General features: G+C 45.7%; 1 long non-coding RNA gene across 2 annotated transcripts; it reads left to right on the top strand.

Annotated features, from left to right (window-relative positions):
- Window positions 1–415: 415 nt before the first annotated feature.
- On the top strand, window positions 416–6,403 carry LOC102023356. 2 transcript variants are annotated; one of them, XR_001233405.1, is made up of 3 exons: window positions 416–966; window positions 2,340–2,494; window positions 5,781–6,403. It is a non-coding gene; the product is annotated as an uncharacterized LOC102023356 (long non-coding RNA). The 2 variants fall into 2 exon arrangements; XR_260508.2 differs by having other exon boundaries at window positions 416–544.
- Window positions 6,404–6,897: the final 494 nt, after the last annotated feature.

Raw genomic sequence — 6,897 nt, forward strand, 5'->3', positions numbered from 1 at the left:
GCTGCCTCTGTGTCCTGAATCAATTCCACACACGTAGGTTCCATCGTCATTTTGACTTTGGGGAAGAGCCGGAAGTCATCTGGTGAATGAGTTCGGTGAGGCACCATAAAGTTTTTATTTGACAGAGATTGCTGCAAATGTTTTAAATCAATGCAGGACATCGAGGCAGCCATAAAGAGACTCTCACGGAAGAGGACTTCCAGAACTGCTTCAGAAAGTGGCAAGAGTGATGAGATAAGTGTGTTCAACGTGAGGGGGAGGGTTTTGAGGAGGACTTCATCACAATGCGTCTTTTACTGTAATAATGAACTTTTTTAAATATAAGCATTCACCAGATGTTTCGATCACACCTTGTATATGCACAAAACTCACTCATGCAACAGATATTTATGGAGCATCCATTGCGTGGGAGTTATTGTCTCAGATGCTGGATGCCCTCTGAGAGCAGTCACGCTGTCACGTGCATACACGGGAGCTACGCCAAAACTTCGGGGAGGATTAGAGGAGGCCTGGTCCAGAAACACACTGCTTTCAGAAATGCAGGGTGAGTCGGAGATGCCAGAAAAGAGGCGAAACGCGGGATGATGGGACGGTGGGATGATGGGAAGGCGGCCCAGACAGGGGCATCCAGGAGAGAGGAGAAAGAACAGGGGATGTAGAGTGGTTTGGTACTGCAGATGGGGGGACAGGTGTGGGAAGACAGGAAACTGACGGGTGATCAAGTCACACCGTAAGAGGCCACAGAGGACCTGCAGCCAGGGCAGGTTCTTTGGCCCACCTCCGAGGAGCTGGAGCAGAAGCCCCTGCGCGGACCTGGCCCGGCAGCAGCCGGCGTGGGCGCAGAGGGGAACGGAGAGGGTCAGGTCAGGAGGACGCAGCAGCCGCCGGGGGAGAGGAGGAGGCTGCGGACGTGCAAGGCCGCGGGAAGGGGGCCAGACACAGCCGGCAGTCAGAAGCAAGCCCCGGGTCAGCAGGCTGAGCACCGGGCCCGCGTGGCGGGGCTGTGAGAGGCGTGTGCGGCGGGGCTGCGGCCGGGAGGGTCCCGGGGAACGCAGGCTGTGCGGGGCGCCGCGATGCCGCGTCCGGGAGAGAGAGCTGGCGCCGGAGCGGCCGGCCTTACTGGAGCAGAGGCGAGGGCGCGTGGAGGAGCCCGTGGGGAGAGTGCGCTGAGCCCCACGAGGCCGGCCCTGCGGGCGGGGTCCGGGCGCCCCAGGACCCGCAGGTTCCCGGTTGCGCGCGCGCCCGGGGCGCAGAAACCTTCCCTGTGGCCCGCAGCCAAATTCCAGCTGCCCCACGCTCTCCTCTGACCTCACCGAGCGCGGCCGCCTGAGGTTTTCTCCGCCCCTGGTACAGCGCTCTGGACTTCCGTTTAAACTTGGGGCTTTCTAAACTCAGGGTGGAGCCTGGATGCAACGCTGCGTGCGTGACCGGGGTCCCCTGCTGCGGGGTCCCAGCCTGGAGCCTCACCCCACCCCAGCCTGCTTAGCCTTCTCCCAGCCTCCCGCCTCGTCTCTTTCCTCATGGGAGGTTCTGGGGGGCCTTTCAGCGGCCGGGGGAGAGGCTGGGGCTCAGGGAGGTTTTCCCGTATCCCTCTGAGATGACCTCTCCGCACAGAGAGGTCAGACAGGTTGCTGTAGGAAAGCCTAATTTTTCCTCCAACAACCATACGAAACCTTTAGAAGGCTTAAAGGTCACAAACATTTGTTATATCACTAATGTTCCTTCTGGAAATTATATTTTTGGCTGATAGTATTTCAATGTACTTAGTTGCTAACATAATAGCCAAAGAACACTTATCCTTTATCTTGTTTAATGCCAATTACCCTGTCACTGTTTGCTTGCAGCTATTGGAATGGCTTCAAATGTGGCTCAGGACAGATGAGCCGGACTCTGTGGAGGCCATAGAGATCTACCTCTACTGAATCAGCTGCTTCCTGTTGAATTTTTTAAGCAGTATTAATGACTGACTTCTGTACAGCCAAGTAGTTTGATCATGCTTTTTATTTAGTTCAGTGTAGGAGAGGAAAACAATCTCATTAATCATTCTTTAGGATTCAGTTTATGCATGCAGTATAGATATCACGTTTTCTGAAACGAGTCTCCGTTGAAAGTCTGTGATTATAAAAAAGAAGAGTAGCTCAGTAAGTAAAATAGTTTTGTTAGGAACTTTATTTTCTAAAGCAAAAGCAGATGATGAGAGGACTTTCCTCTTCTGATCTGCACTGGAAAGCTTTATTACTTTTTGTTCAGTGTAGCATTATAATGCCTTATGCCCTTATGAATATGTTTTGTGTTTCATGTAAATTAATCATGCTCTCACTCTTCTATTTACGTTTAAGCCTCGGGGACAAGGTTTCTAAACAGAATCGAGGAGGAAGTGTACCCACCCAAGGACGTCATCACCAGCAAGGACCCAGGATGCGAGGCCTGCTTGGGGTCTGGCTGTAGAGTTCAGTGACAAGTTCCTGAGGCCACGAGGCAGCCAGTTAGCAAGGTTTTCTGTTTAAGTTCAATTCGTGTTATGTAAGAAACTCAGAACAGACATTTTTTTTTAGTACATCTCTTAATGACCTGACTAGGATAAATTGGATGCACTGATAATAGCTATAGTATGTACCGAAAAGTACTTTCTAAGAAATAGAAACATTGCTCCAGTGGAATGATGAAAAATTTATCATCAGAAGAGAGCTCGGCACAGGGATGGTGGAATAGCAATAATCTACTCAGGACCCGGCGTGATTTTATTTTCTCTGAGGTACCGTCAAGGACCATTAAGCAGAAGAGGCATTTATAGAATCATAAGACTATCAGAGCTGAAAGGGTCATCTCTAGTCCTCCATCTCAGTTTTATAGGGCAGGAAGCCCAGGCCTGCTTACCCAAGGGTAATCACACTGTGTGAGTTCTGTCGAGGGACAGGTGTATTTGGAGAAATGGGGACCTAGAACTGGACCTATACGCTCAGGTGGACGTAGGGAAGGAGAGATGCCCAGTCTCATGGGAAGAACATGGTACATGAAGGGCTGGGTGATGGAACATGCTGCCGATGTCCAGGTAGCACATAGCAGTTAGTAGGAGGCCAGTCAAGTAGGACTTGGAAATCCAGGTAAAGAATGGACCCTGAACAGGTAACAGAGGCATCAGTCATTCATCTTGAATCCAGAGATAGGAGTTCCATCCCTAAAATGGAGGGAATCTAACAAAAGAAATACAGGGCTCCAATTCTCTAAAGACTGGGGTACCCGTTAGGTTAAACATAGATCATGAGTACTGAATTAAGAGGGGAGTCCAGGCTGATATTGCAACTTGAGAATATGAGAGATGCCCAGCCCTGGGGTACAGGCCAGGACTGATAAACAAAGTGAAAAATGGTGTGTTCTAAGATGCTAGGACAGAACCACTACATTCCTTTTCAAGGGAGGATTTTTCTAAGAAACTAGTATGTGGGAAATGAAAAAAAAGTCTCAAGAAAATACATTTGGTTGCTGGGGCTCAGGGAGGTTTTGCATCCCAGATCCAACTTATTAAAACATCCCAGATCCAACTTATTAAAACATTTTTGTGCATTATCAGGTAACTGTTCACATTTGACAGATGTCTTATAAAATACCCAAGAGTGAGTGGCTTATAAACAATCATTTCTTATAGTTCTGGAGACTGAGAAGCTCAAGGTCAAGACATCAGTAGATTCAGTGTCTGGTGAGGGACTGCTTCCTGGTCCTTAGTCTGCCATCTTTTTTCTGTAACTTTTCATGGTGGAAGGGGCAAGGAGGATCTCTGTGGACCCTTTTACAAAGGCATTAATCCCATTTTGAGGGCTCTGCCCCTCCATAACTAATTATCTGTCCAAGATCCCACCTCTACATGCCATCATACATCCAATAGGATTTAACATATGAATTCTGAGAATACACAAATATTTTATCTATAGCAACAGATGAACCAAATCTAGAAATTTTATTCTAATGATTCTCAAATATATCTTAGATTAGTAACATAGGGATGCAGAGAGAAAAGAAAAATTGCCCTTTCTTTATTAATAAAATTAATTAGTCCCCTAAATTGCAGTACATGCATTTATATAGAAAACTTCAAAACAGCACTCTTGCTTGCATTTCCAGAAACAGGAGTGAAAAACAATGAAAATGTAAGATGCAGGTGAGTGGAGTAACTTGTGTTGATTGGGAATTAGTATTACGGAGTCCTTACAGATGAAGAAACTTGGAACTGAATGATAACGTGACATACTGGCTAGTGTACATCAACTTGACAGTTGTTTGATGGAAGACAAATCGAAGTGTTGCTGTGGGGATATTTTTAAAATATGAAAAACATTTGTATTAGTAGACTTGAATGAAGCCGATTATCCTCTACAGCGTGAGTGAGCCTTGCCCAGTCCATTGAAGACCTGAAGAACAAAGGCTGCGGTTTCTCGAAGGAGTTCTCACAACTGCCACCCAGAAACCTTGCCTGGATTTTCATCCTGCTGTCCTGTGGAATTTGCACTCACGACTGTAAAAAATAACTCTTGCCTAAGTTTCAACTCTGCCAAGCCGCCCCACAAGTCTAACACTTGCCAGCCCCTACATTCACAAGAGACAATTTCTTGAAACAAATCTATCATCTATCATTTGTTAGCTGTCTGTCTTGTTGGTTCTGTTTTTCCGGAGAGCCCTCGGGAATACACATGACCTATTTTCACACTAACAACCAATCAGATGCAGAAAAATCTTCAGCATCTCAAGTAACTTGGCCTGGTTAAGCCAGTGGCAGTTAGATTTCTTTTTTAAAGAAAAATTTAATTTTTTTGTTAGTATGTGTTTGTAGGGTATAATGTCTACATTCATTTTAGGAGCAGGTGGTTGCACTTAACGTATTTTACTTCTTTTTATTCCCCTTCCTCTTCCTTCCCCTCCCCGTGTCCAGATTCATCTCCTCAGTTTTCTTTTCAGTTCTTGCTTGTGACACATGATGGTCACATCCCTGTGGGTAGTTGGTACATGTACCACAGGACACATCTTCATTCTTCATTCTTTTCGTGTCCCCTTCCCTTCACCTCCTCCCACCTCCATCTCTTGGCCCTTTTCCCATTTGCAAAAGATCTATTTCCCTGTTTCCTATTTCTTTTTTAAGCATTATCAGGAAAACAACACAGCTCCGTACATTGTACTTCAATTGCTCAAGCCAAGACTTGATTCGTTTTGCCCAAGTTTGAGTCACAGTAAATCTTGCAACTGCTGAATCCCTGCCATTTTTCTTCTCAGAGTTCTTCAAGCCAAGTTCTAGTGGGGGATTTGTCAAAATACTGGGAGGCATGGCTGCTAACAGGATTTGAGAGTTTGAAGGTCACTTTTTCTGATCAAAACACATTAAGTACTGCCAAGCATTTATATTTTAAAGATGGTCATAGGCAACTGATTTATTGTTTGTCATCAACCACAACACATTTAATTAAATGAGGGATTTAAAAAAAATCTTCTCCACTCATATTTTTATTACTTCATAAGGTTGAATGCAAGCTAAAAGGATCTCAGATTTAGCTTCCTGGTTTTATAAATAAAGTACAGGAAAAATGAAATGATTTTTGAAATGATTCCCTCACCTGACAGAGGGAATTTTTACAAACATGTCAAATCATGTTCCTACCCACTCAAAAATGTCCAAGGGCTTCCTAACTCATGTTGAGAAAAACTAAAGTCATTTAAACTATATGAGCTACTGCTTGATCTGCACCTTCCTTCTATGCCCCGGGTTAACCTTGTTCCACCATTATCTTCCTCAGGTATGTAGGCTTATGTAAGAGAGAATGATGCTGAGATTCTTAAGGAACTGATCCCACACTTGTTGGAGCTGGCATCTCTGAAACCCACAGGGTGGACTGGCAGGCTGGAGACCAGAAGAGAGTTGATACTGCAGCGAGAGCCTGGAGATAGAATTTCCTCTTGAGGAGAGCTTCCATCTTTGCTTTCAAGGCTTTTTACAGATTGGATGAGGCTCACCTACATGATGCAGGATCAAAGGCTACTGATTTGATTGTTAATCTCACTTAAAAAATAACCTTCGAAACAACATCTAGACTGGTGTTTCACCAAATAATAGCCTACCCATTGACACATCAGATTTACCACAACAGTGGTGAAGTTTGAAGAAATGGACATCTGCGTTAGGAGGGAGTGGAATGGAGGAGAGAGAGAGAGAGAATGGTGCGGAAGCAGCAATGGGGAACAAAGAAAGCGCCTACCCTTGGCCGGCCTGATTCACCCTGGGGTAATTCGCTACTTCCTTAATGTTATGCTTACATCTAGGTGTGCTTATATGTAGATGTCCTGCAAAGCCTTATGCACTCATAGGTGGGGCTTTTCGGAGCTGGTTGGATCTAGGGTGTGTGATGCTGAGATTAGGGGTGTGTGGTACTAAATTAGGTCACTGATTGGAATTCGCATAGTTCTGGGTGTGGCTGAATGGATTTACTGAAGACGGAAGCCCCATCACTGGTGAAAGTGGCACCACCAAAAATGCTGGTAGCCTGGATGCCGTAAAAAGGAAAGGGAAGTTTGCTGCTGTTGCTTGCTGCTTGCTGCCTCCTGCCTGCCCTGCCAAGGTCTGTTTCTCCTCTGCCAGTCCCCTCTGCCATGATGCCCTGCCTTGGAGCCAGCCAACTATGAACTGAAACCTCTGCAAACTGTGAGCTAAATAAACCTCTCCTCCTCTAATTTGGGTATCCAGTGTTTTGTTCCAGAACAAGGAAAGTCACTAAGACAACAAGAGAGTTTTATTCCCCTGCTGTGTAAAAATGGGATTGGCTCTAGAATCAGTAACCAAAGTAACAAGGTAGGCATAGCACAATTTTTAGATGTTAGAGCAAGGTACGCATGATAGCTAAGACTGCTGACACTCTA

This window comes from Chinchilla lanigera, unplaced genomic scaffold (genome assembly GCF_000276665.1).
Source record: "Chinchilla lanigera isolate Chin_1 unplaced genomic scaffold, ChiLan1.0 scaffold00016, whole genome shotgun sequence".
NCBI classification, from domain to species: domain Eukaryota; kingdom Metazoa; phylum Chordata; class Mammalia; order Rodentia; family Chinchillidae; genus Chinchilla; species Chinchilla lanigera.